The sequence below is a fragment of the Hibiscus syriacus genome, unplaced genomic scaffold, assembly GCF_006381635.1.
Source record: "Hibiscus syriacus cultivar Baekdansim isolate YM2019G1 unplaced genomic scaffold, ASM638163v2 tig00111338_pilon, whole genome shotgun sequence".
Classification (NCBI taxonomy): Eukaryota; Viridiplantae; Streptophyta; class Magnoliopsida; order Malvales; family Malvaceae; genus Hibiscus; species Hibiscus syriacus.
The window spans coordinates 3267186-3287935 of record NW_024063064.1 but is presented as its reverse complement, the minus strand read 5'-3'; the positions used below and the strand labels follow the sequence as shown (position 1 = coordinate 3287935).

The 20750-nt window shown below is 34.0% G+C and overlaps 1 pseudogene; it reads right to left on the bottom strand.

Annotated features, from left to right (window-relative positions):
* Positions 1-4301: 4301 nt before the first annotated feature.
* On the bottom strand, positions 4302-7808 carry LOC120158968 (annotated as a pseudogene).
* Between the last annotated feature and the right edge of the window lie 12942 nt (positions 7809-20750).

Genomic DNA, 20750 nt, shown 5'->3' with positions numbered 1-20750 from the left:
GACTCATAATTTAAAATCAAAATAATACAAGCTATGAGTTTAATAAACTGAATACATAAGTAAAGTTCTATGAATACATATACCCATTAAGCTACAATGTAGTTCTCTGAAGGAGATGCTGGAAGTCCTGCTACGTTGGTGCTCCACGAACTGCTCATGCTACTAACCAACCAACGGAAAACATCAGAAGGCCGAGCTTACAAAGCCTAGCAGTATAATCGCTAATCTAGAGTAAGATAAGAATTCATAAATTCAAGCATGTTTAAGACATGTTACTAAGCAGTATACATGCATGATATAGATCAAGTGATGCCTACTTAAGGCTTAGTTGTCCTATCATTGAAGTAAGGGTCTCATACATCCCTAAATCCTCAGCTAAGGTCTTAACCATGAGTACACCTCTAAAGGGTCTCTAAACCTACTATTGTATCTGATGTGCATTCTCTAAATGCGATATTGATGCTCATATTAGTGGTGGAACGTGGTGATAGAATTTGGGGTCTAATTTAAAACTTTTAAAAAAATTAGGGGTTTAAATTAAAATTTTTAAAAATTTTGAAGTGTTTAGTTTACACTTTTTTCAAAAAAAAAATCAAGATCTAATTGAATTTTTTGAAAATTTGAGAGGCTTAATAAGAATTTTTAAAATTTATGGGAAGTGTCTAATTAAGAATATTAAAAAAAATTAAAACTTAATATGAATGTATAAAAAATTTATGAGGCCAAATTAATATTTTTTTAAAAAAAATTAAGGGTCTATTATTAAATTTTTTCAAATTTTTGGGGGACATGGCCCTACATGCCCTTACTATGTTCCGCCATTGGCTCCTGTGCATTTTCTAAATGCAACACAAACTCTTTTATGTATTATCTGAATGTAATGATGACTCTATTGTGCATTATGTGAATACAATACTGAGTCTGATGTGTCTAATACACTAGTTGAGGTAGTCATCTTAGTGCGACTGAGGGATCCTGCATCTCGAGCTCACACACCCCTTTAGCCCGTCGAATACTAATATATGACACACAACAAAAAATATAAAGTTGTGATGGGCATCATGGTGCAGCTGAGGGTTTTGCATCTCAGAGCCGCACCCCTCTAGCCTGTCGGTATACCCTCGGGTACACTAGGGTAATATTCCAAACAGCATTAGAAACGTACACCCAACCAACTTACTTCATCGAGTCTTGGTGCATCTACGCCCAACTAGCAAGAGAAATGCCTTGGCATTGACTGATACAGACCTGGACATACTGACAAACAAGAATATTACCCTGCTACTTTAGACAACATATAATCAAAAGGTACCAATTTTGGGCGTTGTGGGGGTGCTCACCCTTCCCACACATAACCGACTCCCGAATCCTTAAAAAATGAATTTCTAGTAATATACACAGACCAATTTTGTCTTTTTTAACGATTTTTCTTAAAATTGTTTTAAAATGAATTTTTAGGTATTCAACCTAGCTAATCCAAAGGTTGATGGTGACTCCAAACTTGTTTTCGTAACAAAACCCAAATTTTCCCAAAACATATAGTCGAGTGGCATTCTTAAGCTTAAGACCGTTCCGACAATAATATTGATACCAAGTGACCGGTATCGAGACCAGTTCATTCGGTATCGATACCGAGACCTAGAAAACCCATTTTTCACCCAGGATATGAACAATATCAATACCAATTCTTCCAATATCAATACTGGTGCCCAGAAACATAATGTTTTGCTCAAAAAACACCCTCAAACTCACCCTAAACCCTTATTTTAAGGTCTACGTTGATTATTAAAGCTTAAAAAATCATAAGGGGTCATCATACATTATTTTACACTAAAGTAACATCCAAAATGTCCATAATAACAAATCGAGCACCCAACTCCCACATGCTTCATCACACCCATACTAGCAAGCTATGCTAAATGTTATGTACTACAAGTAGTAAGTAAGAGTTATAGTGTGTTACCTCAGCTCCTTGCTACACAAAAACTTATCTAGCTTACCCAAAAATCAAGAGTTCTTGGACCACTTTTTCACCACCAAATGCTAACCAACGATTTTTTAGATTTTGGATTGAAGAAAGAAATGAAGAAAGGTTGAAAATTTTCTCTTGTTCTTGCTTGGGTGGAGAGAAAGAAAAGAAGAAAGAAAGATAAGAAAGAAGAGAAGATGAAGATGAAAAAGGAAAAAAAACTCCTTTTTTTTGCTCTCTAAAACCCCATGGCTAAATAGGAAATGATCACCCCAAATCATCCATATTTTTCCTAAATGGGTAAATAGCACTTTAGGTCCTTAGTTTTAACTCAAGCTTAAAAATCCCCTTTTTATCATTCTACAAGGTTAATTTCTTACCCGATTAAACTCAAATTCGAATAAAAGGATCTTCATGCTATAATAAATTCATTAAATAAATTCTCGAGTCGACACGAAACCACTAGACCAGTATTTGTGTGATACAAATTAACATTAACTTGACAAATTCATTATTTTTTCATCAGGTGATCTAATTTGAAAAAATGACAAAAGGCATATAAGGAACTATACTTTTGGAGAAAAAATATGGTCCTTAAATTATTTTTCCTCCCAATATGGCCCTTCAAGTCGAAAAACAAATTCAATATGCCCTTTCGATCAACGTTTTTCATCGTTGACCATTACGATGTTGATGTGGCAATTCAAAGTGTTGATGTGGCAATTCATGATGCTAATGTGGTACTCCACAATGGCTATTGACATGACGAAAGATATGATAGATGGACTAAATTTTTTTTTGTCATTTGAGGGTCAAATCGATTTTTCTAAAAAGTTAACGGGCTTATTTAATTTTTTTTAAAACATATCTTAAATTTTAAATATAAAATATTTAAAAATTCAAAAAAAAATAATAAAAATATTAAAAATAAAAACTAAATTTCTAAAAGTTAAATATATATTAAAATACTACTAAAATTTAATAAAATAATATATATATATATATATATCATAAATACTTATATAAAGTATTATGGCTGGATTAGTCGAAACTTATAACTTTGATATCAAAATATATCTAGGAATATTTAATTTAAAATTTAATATTAATTTTTTATTTTTTATTTTTTTATTTAAATATTTATATAAATTTTAATACTTTAGTAGTTTAGAATTTATTTTAAGTACTTTTATATTTAATTTTTGGAATTTTTAAATATTTTAAATTTAAAGTTTAAAAATAATTTTTATTTTTTTAAAAAATTAAATAATCTCATGAACTTTAAAAAAAATTGGCACTCAACCAAGACTAAAGAATCAATTTAACTCATGTGACGTGTCATCCGTCACATCAATAATCACCATTGATTGTTACATCAACATCATGAACAGTCATATCAGTAATATAATGACTAACGACAAAAAACGTTGGTCAAAGAGTCGTATTAAATTTATTTTTTGAGTTAAAGAGTCACATTAAATGAAAAAATAATTTCATGAGCCACATTAATTTTTTAAAGTACAAAGTACTCAAAAGCCTTTTTTTCCAAAACAAAAAAGTTAAAAGACTAAAAATGACAAATTATAAGAACTAAAATAACATTTAAAAAATAAGGAAAAGGATAATTAAATTTTTAAATATTAAAGTTAGATATGTTCATAATTACTCCACTCTACTCCCATTTGGTAATCAGTAGTTAATTTTAATAATTCCAACATGCATTTAATATATAAACATGGAAAATCAATTTATATATCTCCCATAAATATTTTGTTTTTTGGATTAAACTAAGGTCATTGCAAAATAATATCTGTTTTAAATACTCTCAACCATTTAACATTGAACGCTCAACCACCTTACTACAGTCGTTGATGCTCAACCACCTTACTACAGTCGTTGATGCTCAATCTCCCATAAATATTATAAAATTTATTATATGATATATTAAAACATGTTTATTCTTAAAATAGAAATTTAAATCATCAGTTCAAAAAACAGACAAACAATTACCATAATTGTTTCACGCCCACCATTAAAAAAATAAGCCCCACCCCCATCTCAACGGTTAGGAAAAAGAAAAGTACTACTCGGAACAATCGGTTCAAATTTCATCAAACAGTTGAGTTTTACTATCCATACTACCGACTCCAGTCTTGAACTTACAATAACCTTACACTAGTAAACTTACCCTATAATCCGATCCAAACCCAGGTAAAACCGGTCCACTATCTTACAAGACTCCGATGACATGGTTAGTGGTGTCCATCTGACAAGAATTGTACTTCCATCTTTTGCTCATACAAGTACATATGTGAAGATGAGAGAAAAAAGAAAGCTCTGTTGTGAGACTCTACAAAGGAATGATCATTTTCATACCACTCTGGTCTATAACGATCATCTCCTAACAGAGTTTCCAGCTCGAGGGGGTGCCTCATATGCACCTCCGGTTCGAGCAGGAGCTGTAGCAGATCCATAAGATCCATTGTTCGAGGCTGCTGCTTATCCATGTGGTGGAGCAAAACTTCTGGCTGGTGCATCATAGGTTGCATTCCTGGATGCATCATTTGCACCTCTTTGACCATCATAAATAGACCCTCTTTGCACATCGTAAATAGTCGCCCTGTGCGATTCATAGCCGGCCCCTCTTGACACATCATAACCAGTTCCTGTTGCTATGTCATAAGTAGCTGCTCTAGACATCTCGTAGCCAGTCCTTGTAGGAGTATGTCCAGATTGAGCTCCAACGTAAACAGCTGCACCTTCACCAGCACCTGCATTTGCACCAGTAAAAGATGACTGTAGAGGACCGTGTCTCTCAAATGCACAATGAGCAAAATGTCATTAATCTACAAGATAGAACTAAATCTACAAGATAGAACTAACTCAAAATACAATGATCGTAATATCGAATCAATAACATCAAAAAAAATGTATTTTGTCCTAAAATCACAATAATTTTGGTAGTTAAAAATCTAAATTTTGTGTCTGCGGGGGTGTGTGTGTGTGTGTGTTTTTTTCATGTGTAGATTTATTCATACTAGCAGTTGCACATGCACACATACCAACAACCTATTTGTGTTTCAGCACAGAGATTTATTCCAGCAAACCTATAAATTTTTCCAGGATTGGTTTAGAAAAGAAAAAGATGAAATCTCATAGTATAATTATATGCACCATATAAAGCATAGTAGCTTTAACATGATTATTTTAAAATTAACATCAGCAATACGCAAAATAATCAGATTCTTTCTTTTTTTGATTAAAAAAAAGATTCTTTAAGAACATTATATGATTTTTATTTATTTATTTTGTTTAGCTTAACCCTGTCTGTGAATAATGTATGACATAAAACTATAATATTCAGGAAAAAAAAAATTCAAAAAGATTCCAAGGAAAAGCCATCAAGGAAGATTACACACACATTATGAATACCATAACCAACTTCATAAGCATTGCCCCGAAGCACCATTCTCATTATTCCCTGTGGCACCACTACAGTGCCCAACTGCATTTGCTTGCCATATACAGGCGCCATCTACCGGGTTAATACAAAGAAGGAAAAAAAGGAGCACAAGGGAAAATCAGAGAGATCAAGAAAATAAGATCAGAACCAAAGAATACCAGTTCTGCTGCCGATATTAGCGGTATTCACCAGCTCCGCTCTAAGCTTCTCCACTTCCCTAGCCATGGACATAATTTTTCTCCATCACATGAAGTGATTCAAAGTGATCATTGTAGAACTTCTTTTCATAGTCAAATGTAGCCCTGCATGATCAAGAATATATAATCACATAAATGTAGTGCATTGAACTTCTCAAAAATGATCCAAGAAGGAAGATCAAAAACACTATAAACCAAAAGACCAGATATGGTCGGTGAGGTAAAAGAAGAGATAACTTCTTAAAAACAAAAAAACAAAAGTGTACTTTCAAAACAAAAGACAAAAGTTTTAAATATAAATTTCCTGTGGAATAGCATCCTTTTCTCCTTTAAATCTGTTAAAACTTTGCTCCCAAAACACCCATAGGCAAAAGTGCGCACGCACACAAAAAAAAAAGTGACCTGCAATGATGATATTTCTGCCTGAGGCTCTCAAGTTCTGCCATCATAGCAGGTATTTGTTGCACATCTACATGGGCTCTCTGAATATATTGATTTAATTGATGGACTTTGGACATAAGTTCTTCCTAGCTAAAACCAAATTTTGAGATTCAGCATTTGCCTTCTGCAACTCTACCTTTACTGGTTCAGATGCTTTCAGTTCAGCTTCCATCTTAGCTATTTTATGCGCAAGGCTCCGCATTTGATTTTCTCTTTCAGATGTTATGGGTCCTATCTGAGCATGCAATATATGCAACTCATGCTGTGCAGCAGCAAGTTCCTGTCTCAATGTCCTATGGGTAGCAGCAAGCCTCTGGTTTCAGGTCTCTGCGTCTCCACATGCTGTTCAGCAATCTTTTGTTCTATGATTTTCAGAGGTGGCAGCAAACCAAAAGGTGGAAAAGGACCCGGTTGGGGCAAAATTCCTGGACCAAATGGGTCAGGATGCACCAAGCCAGGGCCAGGGAGAGGACGCCTTGGATGAGGGGGTGCGATTCGACCTTTGCTTCCCATTTTTACTGGCTACTGTACAACCTGTGCAACGAAATACAACTTATAAGAGCATTCTCCTCTGTGACTTGCCTGAAAAAGAAGCAACTTGAAAACTACTCATGTAGCATGTAATGGGAGTAACATTTGGATATTGATGCACCACTGTTAATTTTGTCCATACATCTACAACATCCAGAGCAATACAGTAAAGGAACAATAAATACAACAGAACCCAGAGATGAAGTTGAATTCAATGAAAAAAGATTAAGGACAATTCAATGCAGATCAAAACTTATCAACAACAGGGATGGACCAAGGGGGTGTTGGGGGGTCGAATCCCCTGGAAATTTCAAATTCCCATATAGTTTAGGATTTTTTCTTTGCATTTTCTATTGATAATCTAATCTCGCACCCCCTAAATTTGTAATATTTATAAGTTATCTTTCGTTTCAAATAAACTTAGGTGAAATGAGAAGTAAATTTGGGACGGAAACTATAACTTCTTTTAAATCCCAAACCCGTTTCCTAAATTTCTAACATAAACCTTAATTATCCATTGGGAAGGGAGGAAGGAAATAAAGGGGTAAGAAAGGAAAACGATTTAAACTAATTGTTGATTTACAAAGCAAGACGTGCTACTTGGTAGTTCACCATTAGATTTTAGAAGAAAAAAATGAATTTCCTTTTTCTCGTTCTTTCCTTCCTACCTACTAAATGGAGCCTAAAAACTCCTTATCTCTAGAGTAGAGAGTTCTCGAATCTCTCCTAAATCAAAAATTCCTTTCCCTCTGGAAGGGATAAAAAAGTTAATAAAGAAGCATATCATTCTATCTAAATAAAAGTAAAACACAGACTATTTATCTTTCGGCACGCGGGAAACATGAAATATTTATAAAACAACAAATACAACCATTTTCGTCAATAGAAGAGAGAAGGCAAATTACATTCAATGCAAAATTCTCAAGGATTCATTCAAAACCCAACCGTTAAGTTCAATTTAGATTATTTATTTGTTTCTAAATCTCGAAATATCAACAATAGATAGCAGAGTTCTGATTCAGCTAACCGACAATGTGCTTTTTTCCAATTTAATTTAATTTTAGCTAAACCCTATAAACAAGTAACAAGAACATCATCGATCATTTGAAACACAAGAAAACGAAAGTGAGGGCGAAATAAAAATCGAGGAAGGACGTGGGTTTTGGTAACACCTGTGAAGAAAATCGCCGCTAATATTGCTGCGGGAGTAGATTTGGGTAATTGTTGGACTCTCCAATTTATTTAATTGTTTTATTATTTTATTCTTTCACTTTTTCCTCTAGGGTGTAAAATGAATCGATAATGTTGTAATCGTGTGTTTATTTTTAAAGTTGTTCATGTTCGGTTCATGTTCGGTAAATTTTTTAGTATCATGTTCGTCTTCGTTTATTTATTTTTAAAGGTGTTCGTATTCGTTTCTTTAACGTTCACGAACATGTTTGTTTAATATTCGTGAATATGCTCGTTTAAATGTTTATGAACATGTTCGTTTAACGTTTGTTTATAGTTCATGAACATATTCATTTAGCGTTTGTTTATTATTCATGAATATATTCATTTAGAATAAAAATGAAAAGAAAGTGACCAGAAAGGGTTTTTTGTGTGTGTTGTGTGTATGATAGGGAAAATGGTAAAACTATACAACTAGTGCTTAAACTTCTTAGGATTCATAGTTTAAACTCCAAATTTTATTATATATTCAATTTAGTATATACGTTCACTAATATTCAAAATAAAAAAAAAACGAACTTATAAACGAGATTGTTTGTGAACATAAACGAACCAAACCAAACACACCTCTGTTCGTGTTTGTTCGTTTATTAAATGAACATAAAAAATTTGTTCATACTCGTTTATTTAGCTCTTTACTCATCTATAGTCTAAATATGTGTGACACATGTCTTTGTTAATTTTTTTTAAATAATCTAGGTTGATTATAAGATACTAGGGTAAGTATATAAATGATCATTCGATTATAGGGTAATTTTTTATTGAGTCATCTGACTATTAAAAGTTATAAAATGAACCTTTGATTATAAGATATTGTTTTGTTGAGTCCTATTAAAAGTTACAAAACGGTCTTCGACTATTCATATGTTCTAAACTCATCCTTTTCCGTTAAAAAGTTTACCACGTCTGAGTTGGACATTTACCTACGACTAGGGTATGATAAAATCATATTTTAATCATGTTTAATGGCATTGCCATTGATTTCAAGCATTGGTTTGTCGGTATAATGTTTCAAGCATGACTCAATGGCATAATGTAAACAGAGAGTTAGTGGGTTAACATGAGTTAATGTCAAGGAAACAAAACTAAACAGAACGATAAAGTAAGGGACCAAAATCATTTTTTTAACCGTTAACCAAAATTGAGCATACAAAAAATATAAGAGATCATCCATATAATTTACCCTAAATAAATTAGTATCTCAAATGTGCATTGTTCTTTTTGTTTAACATTAAGAAAATGCTTACTTATTAAATTTAAGAAATCATCCATATAGTTTACTCTAAAATAAGAAAAATGCTTAATTATTAAATTGGTGTTTATACTTCAGTACAACTCTCGATTTAGGAGAAATAGTTGAAAATTTTGGAAGTGGCTCACAAACACCTCCACCTTTGATGTTAAAGTTGGTATTGGATAGTACATCAGTAGCGATTAGCTCGAGAAAAATTGAGTCAAAATACATAGCTTGCTTAGAACAAAGAGCCCATGAAGCTAACTTGTGAGCTACCGAATTACATACTCGTGGTATATGTTTTACACAAAAGTATATCATGTTAGCTAACATATTACGTACCTCCAAATGCCTAACGTTGAGATATCTCCTTCAGGATGTTGTATCTTGTTAACAACCAGGGTAGAATCTATCTAGAAAACAACACTGGCCACTGCATTTCCTAAGCAAGATGGATGCTTGTAGTAAGAGTGTGTAACACTCCAAATTTATTCAAGGACTAAATTATGAAATACCTAAGTATGAAATTCAAACTTGAAAGAAGAATTATTACAAATTTAGGACTAACTTGAATGTGGAGCAAAACTTAAAGTCCAAGGTGATAACTCTAGAAAATTCAGTGGCATTAGTTTAATTTTTCCATATTTGGTATGCAGGCAAGAAAATGAAATGATGCGATGATGCAATTAACGAGTTTTAAACTGTTGAAAACATTTTGATATTTCGATATAACAAATTAAGTATAAATGAATTTTAAGATTTTACAATCTTTTTGAAAGTATATTCGACTCAATTATTCGAATATCAAAATATTACTCCAAGTTTTTCAAAGTTCAATTTCAATCCTTACTAAAGTGTAAAATTGTGATTTAAACTTAAAATATTTTTTAAACAATTTTCACAAAGTATTTCTAACCAAAATCGAGCCAAAAATCAAATTTACAAAGTGATGTACCGATGCACTACATTGATGCATCGATGTACACCCATTTCGAATGCATTTTTGTGTACCGATGCACAAGCCATGCATCGTTGCACTCTTGAATATTTTGAAACATCGAATGCATTTTGTGTACCGATGCACATATCATGCATCGATGCACTCCAGTCTCTTTTGAAACATCGAATGTAATTAGTGTACCGATGCACTAAGTCTTATAACGATCGAAATATTTGAATTTTACACATAGTGAACCGATGCACCTTGGCTATACATCGATGCACCCCACGCTCCCACAAGATTTTTAAATGAATTACACAATAACGGCTCTATTGACTTCACCAATGATCCCCAACGTTCAGAAGTGATTCAAGGTGTATTTAAAGAAACTTAAGAGCCATTGATCAACAACAATTAAGAAGAGAAGATAGAGAATCAAAGAGAAATCATCAAACCTCAAGTTTGAGCATTTTAAGCTAAATTTTCATTCAATATTCATTTTGCTTTCAAGAACACTTATTGTGCTCAATTGTATTCATTTTTAGTGTTCTTTCTTTGTTCTAGAATTGTGCAAACATCATACCTTGTGAGGTTTTTCTGTAAGTTTGCAAATTTGTATATTTCTCTTTGGGAGAGAGTGTTCTCAAGAATTTAGGGTATAATTCTTGAGGGAGTTGTAAGGTTACTCTTGTCATCAAAATAAAGAACAAATTAGTGAATTTGTTGGAAAATCCTTAGTGTGGATAGCTAAGGTAGTGGACGTAGACTTTGGTTGAGAAAGTCGAACCACTCTAAATCGCTGTGCAATTATTTTCAATTTTCTACAAAATCTTCCACCAAATATTTTATTGCCAATTCACCCATTCTTGGCCGATTTGTCGATCGATTACCACATTGACAAGTCAATTTTACCAATAAACATCCATAAACCCTCCTATATCAACATATCACTCAAAAACCCATTTTCTTTAATCTCTAATATTTCATTAATAACTTAGTTTTAATCTCATCTAAACCTTCCTTAAGCTTCCATCATATACAAAGATTCAATAACCAAAAAAATTGAATGAATAAATCGTTAACTTGAAAACTTACCTTTGAGCTATGTAGGAGCTTGGCTACGGGGAAAAAGGAAGAAAAAAGAGAATGAAGACTTTTGTAACCTAACCCCTCTTTTCCCCTTTCTTTAATACTATATAAAGGACATTTTAATTTTTTTCATTTAAAAGACCAAAATGCTCTTTTAATTCTCCATTTTCACAATTTAGTCTAAATTATTAATCCTAATCCTTCTTATCATTTATTATTTAAAAGAATCAATCCTCATATTTTTGAATTATTTCAGTATAGTCCTTAAATCGGTATTTGGGGCATTACAATTCTCCCCCTTAATAAAATTCATCCTTGAATTTTAAAGAAATACCTTAAGCAAAAAGATGTGGGAAATGCTTTTTCATATCCTCCTCTCTCCTAGGTGCCTCTTTCACCTTATGATTCTGCCAAAGCACTTTGACCAACGAAATCCTTTTACTACGTAATTCCTTGGTTTCCTTAGCCGAAATCTTTACCGATTCTTCCTCATAAGTCAAATCTCGTAGGATCTCTATTTCTTCATGAGTGATAACATGCGGGGGATCTAATCAATACCTTCTAAGCATCGATACATGAAATACATTGTGGATCTTATCCATGTGGAGACAAAGCTAACTGATAAGCTACGAGTCCAACCCTTTTTAATATCTCATACGGTCCAATGAACCTCGGACTCAGCTTTTCTTTTCGCCGAAAACGTAATATTTTTTCCAAGGTTATACTCTCAAAAATAATTTGTCTCTCTCCTGGTATTCTATTTCTTTTCTTTTCAAATCCGTATAAGACTTCTGTCGGTCATAGGCTATCTTTAGATTGTTCTGGATAATCTTCACTTTGTCCTCCATATCTTTCATTAAATCTGGGCCAACCAAATCCCGATCTTTCAATTCAAACCAATTTAATGGTGTTATGCATTTTCTCCCATATAGAGCTTCATAAGGGGCCATCTTATACTGGATTGATAATTATTATTATCCTTAAATTTTGCTAAAGGCAAATACTTTTCCTACAATCCCATAAATTCAATCACACATGCCCTAAGCATATCTTCCAGTATCTGAATAGCTTGCTCTGACTTTCTATCTGTCTGGGGATGAAAAGTTGTACTAAAATTCAATCGATTACCCAATGCCTCATGCAAAGACTTCCAAAATCTTGAAGTAAACCTGGGGTCTCGATCGGATACTATCGATATCGGTACTTCGTGCAGTCAAACTATTTCTTTTAGATACAACTCCGTAAACTTATTTATTGAGTAGTATACTCGCACCAGAATAAAATGAGTTATCTTGGTCAATCTGTCCACTATAACCCATATCGAGTCCTTTTTACCTGGAGATAACGATAACCTCAAAACAAAATCCATTGTTACCCGTTCTCACTTCCACTCAATAATAGATATAGGTTGCATTAATCCAGATGACACCTGATGTTCAGCTTTCACTTGCTGACATGTTAAACATTTAGCAGCAAATTCTGTTACTTCTCATTTCATACCAGGCCACCAATAACGACTCTTCAAGTCTTGATACATCTTATTTCCGCCTAGGTGCATAGTCAAAGGGCTATAATGGGCTTCATAAAGAATATCTCTCCTTAGATCACCATCATCGGGAATGCAAAGCCTTCCCCGATAATATAAGCATCTATCATCACTTATTTCAACATCTTTGTTCTATTCTTTTTCAATCAGCGCAAATTTAATCAAACACGTTTTATCTCTCCCTTGCAGCTCTTTTACTCGATCCAATAGCATCTCGACAATCAATGCACCATCTCTATCCACAGACATACGTACGTCTAAAGCCCTTAAAGCTGTAAATTTTTTTTGATTGAGTTCATCCGCTACCACATTAGCTTTCCCCGGATGGTAGTCGATAATCAAATCGTAATCTTTCAAAAGCTCTATCCATCTTCTCTGCCTAAAATTTAGCTCCTTTTGAGTCAGCAAATATTTTTAAATTTTATGATCTGTGTAAACATGGCAACGTAACGCTCTCCGTACAAATAATGGTGTCAGATTTTAAAGCAAAAACCACTATAGCCAATTCTAAGTCATGCGTCGGGTAATTTCGCTCGTGATTCTTCAATTGTCTGGAGGCATAAGCCACAACCTTCCCTTTTTGCATCAGCACACAACCCAATCCATTATGGGATGCATCACTATACACGATATATTCCTTACCCGACTCAGGTTGCACAAGCATTGGAGCCTCAGTTACAATTTTCTTTAACATCTCAAAACTTTCTTGGCACTTCTCTGTCCAAACAAATTGCACATCCTTTCGCAAAAGCCTAGTTAGCGGTAGAGATAACATTGAAAATTTCTTCACAGATCGTCTATAATAACCTGCAAGCCCCAAGAAACTCTTAATTTCCGTAATATTCTTTGGAGATTGTCAATCTACTATGGCTTGAATATTCTTGAGGTTCACTCTAATGCCTTCTGCCAACACTATATAACCAAGAGAGTAAATCGCAGACACCAAAATTTCCATTTGGACAATTTAGCATATAACTTCTTGTCACGAAGTATCTGAAAGACCATTCAAAGATGAGCATCATGATCCTCCTTTGACTTGGAATACACCAGGATATCATCTATAAACACTACCACAAACTGATCCAAGTATAGTAGGAAAACTCTGTTCATTAAATCCATTAATGCAGCAGGAGCATTTGTTAATCCAAACAGCTTTACTAAAATTCATAATGTCCGTACCGAGTTTGAAAAGTCATCTTGGAAATATCCTCATTTTCGATCCTTAACTGATGGTACCCTAACCTCATATCTATCTTATAGAACATTGTTGCACCTTTCAACTGGTCAAATAAAAATTAATCCTTGGAAGAGGATACTTGTTCTTTATTATTACCTTATTCAGTTGACGATAGTCAATACATAATCGCATAGACCCGTCTTTCTTTTTCACAAATAGCACAAGAGCTCCCCACGTAGAGATACTGGGTCGAATAAATCCTTTCTCGAGTAATTCTTGCAACTGAGCCTTTAATTCCCTTAACTCCATTGGAGACATCTGATACAGAGCCATATAAATAGGTTCAGTACCCGAATAAACCTCTATTCTAAATTTAACTTTACGATATAGAGGTAAACTCGGTAACTCTTCAGGAAAAACTTCTGGAAACTCCCTAACTATGGGAATATCATGTAGTTGCACACCCGATAATCGAGTGTCTATTACGTTAGCAAGAAAAGCAACATATCCTTTTGACATCATTTTCTTTGCATTCATAGTTGATATCACATTTGACATGGACTGTGCCTTCTCCCCTATCACCACAATTTCAAAGCCTTCTGCATTCTTTAAGAATAATTGCTTCTGACGACAATCTACCCATCCATGGTGTGGAGACAACCAATCCATGCCCAAAATGATTTCAAACTCGTCAAAGGGAAACTCCATCAAATTTTCCAAGAATATTACCCCTTGAATCTTAATTGGACATTTTATACACACCTTAGTTACCCTTGCACTTTTCCCATAGGATTTATCGCTATCATTTAACTAGCAATTGGTTCTAAAAGAATTTCTCTAGCTCTAATCAGTTTGGTACTAATGTATGAATGTGAAGAACCAGGATCAACTAAAACAAAAAAGACTCATCAAAAAGGTGAAATGTACCTGTTATGATCTCCTGGTCATTTCGATCCTCATTGGTCTTTATATTATAAACTCGGGCCACTCCCCAAGTCTATTGCCTTTGACCAACCTCAGATTAACCGCCTGACCTTCCTTTTCCTCTACTTCTACTAGGTGTAGCTACAAATCTCTTAGATTGTACTGATCTATCCCCAGATTTCTATGGACAGCTCCTAGCATAATGACTCGTTCCTCCACAAAGAAAGCAATCACCAGAGAGCACTCTACACACTCCCCGGTGAAAATTACCACATGTCTGACATGGGTTATTTTTTCTCCAAAAGCTCTACCCGAGCTTGCAGCAAAAGAATAGGACTGCTTAGACTTCTGTGCAGCTACAACAGCCTCTGTTCTATCATTATATCGGGAACTAGATCCCTTGCCTCTCTTAGCAAAATATGTAGATGAAGACATCCCACTCCTTTTTCCCATCTGTATATTCTGTTCCGCAACTAGAGTCTCCTCTTGAGCTCTTTTAATCACCTTCACTTTATTAACCACTTCTTGCAGACTTGAAAATTTTAAATCTAACATCATCTCTTTTAGTTTAGGCCTCAGACCCTCTATGAACCAATCTCGACGAGCTTTATCATTATAAACAACTTCTGTAGCATTCTGGCTGAGCTTATTGTATTCGGCCTTATACTCATGCACCGCTCGATCACCTTGTTTCAAGCTAAGAAACTTCAACAATATTGCCCTCATGAACTGATCCCCGATATATTTGTTATTGAACTCCTTTTGAAAGAGCTGTCAATTCACTTGCTCGGGTGACGCATACATCGTCGTATTTGTCCACCATACCCGAGCTGAACCTCGGAGTAATGATACTGCTCCACCCATCTTTACAAGATCGGAGCATTGCAGACTTTCCAACATCACCTTAACGTCATTCAACCACAAATTCGTGTCTATTGGACCTCCACTCTCTTCTCCCCTGAACTCTAGAGCTCCTAAACTTCTTAACTCCTTTGGAATTAGCATTCGTAGTACTGGAATAGAAGGAGGAGGTGGTGGAGGTTGGAACCTTGTTAAGATCGCGTTGAGAGCTTGCATGAAAGCTCCAAATTCTGGAACAGGCATACCCTAAGGTACCGATGCACTAGCGTTCTCAAACGAATCGGATGTTCACTATTCTCTTCATAGCTTTCACTACCCGATTTGTCTCTACTCTCTCAACCATCCACTCTTCTTGAATTAGTAGAATCCGACATCTATCACATCATTCATAAGAATCATACTTAAGTTAATGAGGAGAGATATCTTTCATATTCATTCTATACCCTATCAGTAACATTGACATCTTAGTGGCATGTAAACTATTTTTATATCAAACTACACTCATTTTCTGTCGAGAATCGGCTAAACCTGTAGTTCTGATACCAATAAATGTAACACCCATCTCCTGTATACATATACTTATACGAGGTATCAATGTCACATCACTAATGTGACTGTTCCTAATTCGCAATCCCGTAAAATTTTTGTTTAACTTTAAAAAAACATTTTATTTATTAAAAAAGAAAACAATCATTAACTTAAATAGACGAACAAAAAGAGATGTTCAAATATCTCATCATTTTAAAACGGTTTAATCTGAATAATGTTCAGAGTGTTTTACTAAACCCTATTACAGGCCAACTAAAATGTAACAAAAATAGACAGATATGTCATACGGTTACTAATGAGTCGATTCTGTCTGGAGGTCAAATGATCTCTTTACTCAGCTATACTCAACCTACGCTTGAAATAAACACATGTTAAGTATTACTTAGTTAGGCAAATACAAATCGTATAACAAAATTCATAAATATATCATTATCCTATTGATCGATTACCAATTCGTTATTTTCATTAATTATTATTTCTTTATAATTCACCCGTAGTGCACACACGTCGTTCATAAACAAATTATGAATTCCGTGCTTGGCACATATAGTTCCGAAATGGTTATTCATCCTCATAGGATGAATTCCATGAAATGCACACTTAGTATCGAAATGGTTATTCATCCACATAGGCTAAATTCCGTGAAATGCATACTTAGTGCTGAAACGGTTATTCATCAACCTAGGATGAATTCTGTGAAATGCACACTAAGTGCCAAAACGATTATTCATCCACCTAGGATGAATTCCGTGAAATGCACATATAGTGCCGAAACAGTTATTCATCCACATATGATGAATTTCGTGAAATGCACATTTTAGTGCCTATTGGGTAATCACCACATACCTGTTAAACAATCATACATATATAATTAGCGCAACATATAGTAACACGATTAAATGCACTCACCTTTCTTGCCTTGCTTAGATAACCAAAATGGGAGATAATTACTCTGGAACTTGGCCCTTACCTTTCGCTTTACTCGACTCGGGAGCTTGATTTTGATCTATCCCACGTTCATTAATTACATGCATAATATCAATTGTTAGTGTATTTCCTAACAATTATAACTTAAACATTAATCAAAATACTTACTATTAACCTTTTTACAATAATATCAGCCCAACTTAAAATTTCTGGCACTTCAGTATCGATGCCTCTACCATGATATCGATACTACTCTACTATGGTACCGATACCCCCTTCCGGTATCGATACCAAAATTAGCTTCGATATGGCTTGGTATCGATACCCCCTTTCGGTATCGATACCAAAATTAGCTTCGATATGGCTTGGTATCGATACCCCCTTTCGGTATCGATACCAAAATTAGCTTCGATGTGGCTTGGTATCGATACCCTCACCATGGTATCGATATTACTATGTTATGGTACCGATACCCCCTGGTATCGATAGTAAAATTAGGTTCGATGTTACCTGGTATCGATACCTTACCATGGTATCGATAATACCTTATCAATACCGATATAGATTGAATTAGTATCGATATTTCTCGTATAAATCAACCCAATTTTTTCTTATAGTATCGGTATTGTTCTATCAGTACCGATACCCCTGTCCAGATTTTCCAATTTTCAACCTGAAATTTACTCAACTTTGGCCAATTTTCCTCTCATTTTCCCCTAACAATGCTATGTATCACTTTTCTACTTAACCCTACTAACTTTCCTTCATTTAGATACTTACAACATCTAGTATCTCTCAAATGCATTTGATTCTTAGAAACATACAAAAATTTCCAACTTGTTTTTAAAATCATTTTAGGCTTCTAATCTTTCATTTACCTCATTGACAAGTCAATTTTACCAATAAACATCCATAAACCCTCCTATTTCAACTTATCACTCAAAAACCTATTTTCTTTAATTTCAATATCTCATTCATAGCTTAGTTTTAATCTCCTAAACCTTCCTTAAGCTTCCATCATATACAAGGATTCAATACAAACAAAAATTGAAGGAAAAATCATTAACTTGAAAACGTACCTTTGAGCTATGGAGGAGCTTGGTTACAGGGAAAGATGAAGAAAGACAGAAAGAAGACTTTTGTAACCTAACCCCTCTGTTCCCCTTTCTTTAATACCATCTAAAGGGCATTTTAATTTCTTTTCATTTAAAATACTAAAATGCCCTCTTAATACTCCATTTTCACAATTTAGTCTACATTATTAATCCAAATCCTTCTTATAATTTATTATTTAAAAGAATCAATCCTCATATTTTTGAGTTATTTCAATATAGTCCTTAAATCGATATTTGGGGCATTACAGGATGACACTGTTCCTACGAGATAAGGACGGCTGGCCATCTTTAGTTATAATGTTTCGAGGGAAACAACGCAAAAATGATTTTGTTTTAAGGAAAAATACTCAAAGATTTTTGTTTCAAGAGAAACTGTCTCGAAAGAGACCAAATTTTGTTTCCAAAGAAATAAACTCAAAGATTTTTTTCTCAAAAAGAAATTGTCTCAAGATATACAAAACTTTGTATTTAAGAAAACAGTCTATAGTGAGACAAAATTTGTTTCAAGGGAAACAATCTCAAAGGTTGGTATTTCATGAGAAACTGTATCAAGGGAGACAATTTTTTTAGAAAAATAGACCCAAAGATGATATTCTTTGTTTTCAGTGAAACAACTTCAGAATTTGTGTTTTAAAGAGAAACTGTCTCAAACGAGACGAATCAGTTTTGAAAATCTCCAGTGATATTAACTTTGTTTCAGATGAAAAAATTTAAATTTGTATCTCAGAGAAAAAAAAGTCTCAAGGAGACGAAATTTGTTTTGAGAGAAATTGTCTCAAGTGAGACAAAATTTGTTTTAAATTTTTCAAAATTTATGGAAAAATGTCTCAAGCGAGACGAAATTTATTTTTAAGAGAAAGTTGTCTCAAGCGAGATAAAATTTGTTTTTAAGAGAATTGTCTCTAACGAGACGATACTTTGTTTTTAAGAAGATAATCTCAAGAGCTCATAGTCTATCTATTGATTCCTGCATGTTGAGGAAACATCTTCAGAAGATCTGATTGTTGACTTTAGGAAGTCAAATATGTGGATGGCATTGTTCTTTTAGGTTAAAGACATCTGGTTATTTCCAAGCTTTTATTTCTTGAATATCAAAATGATGCATTTTATGACTGCTTATCTTGGATGTTATGATGGATGCCAAGATGAAATTTATTTTGTTTTATTGAATTTTTCCTTAAGAGAGGGAAACTCAAAGTCTTTATTTCACATGATGATGAATGCAAAGGTGCAAATTTCATGGGTAATATATGCATGTGTATGTATGTATGTTTTTCACAATCTGTAAGGAGAATGCTTGCAAGAGAAATCTTCACACTATCATTGATTCAGTTTGTCTTCATTTCCACCAGGGTGTACTCTTGCAAACCTCGACCTGAGACAATTTATTTTCCTTTCCCCCTCAAATTTTGCCCCAAAATTTAGCTTCACTTTGCCCCAACTTCGATCTTGAGCTTCGGAGGGATCTTCATTGAATTCCAAGATACTTCCAGAGAACTTATCTTGTTTGAAAATGTTTTTCTTCCTTTGGATTTTCAAAATTTTGAAAAATATCAAAAGGAATTTTGAAAAATATTTCCTCTTTCTAGGTTTCACAATTGAAACAAATCATAAAACATAAATTCATTGAATATAAAAAGAATCAATTGTTCTTTTTAATCTTTGATGGTTATAAATCTTTGAAAAATATCAAGATTGACAGGTTGGTTTTGAGGTAGGCTACCTAAATTCTAATGTTTATCTCATTGATTCGGTCATCGTGAAGGTCGTGGCATGCCCCTCTTTCTTGGTTGGCATTTTGATCGGAGGCGGACAAAATGCCACAACTAGCATAGTCAACTGCTAGACTCTTTAGAACAATTTTGTTTCAGTTCTCTGAAATCTTTCATTTGTTCAAGCCTCGTAGACTCCTCTAGTCAATGTAGTGCATAAATATCGGTCTAAAAGTGAGATTTCTGAGTGCTCATGTAAGGTCGACTATAACAGGTGTTCCTCAACTAGCTTAGTCCATATTCACCAAAACTCTTTATTTAGTAAATTTGATTTTAATTTGCCATTGTTGGCTAGCTGAATTCAGCTTTATTGTACATATATCTTATAAATGCCTTTGTTTAGCTAGCTGAAGGATTCATGTCGTCACAAAGTCTTCAACTTGACAACCACCGTGTAGTAAACACCAAATTGCCAAGTGCCTGATCAATGTCATGGTTTGAATATAATATATTCATAAAATCAGGGCTTTCAAGTTTACTCTATAACCAATTACTTTAGCGGAATAGCTCGGTTTTATTGTATATATATATATATATATTATGGGTATATGAATTCCATTTCTTAAGGTCATAAAATCTTATCGTTAAAGTTCAATTTCCAAGCAACTAACCTAAACTAGATTCATCTACTTGACCATTCCATCTAAGAAGATCATGATCATCATAGAACGTCGTCAACAAAAGCAGAAACCAATTAGTTTTGCAAGCTCATATGCTAGGTACTCCATTTTGTCTGCTCCTAACACATACCTAAATGCCAAACCTTTGATTTATTGTACATGCGA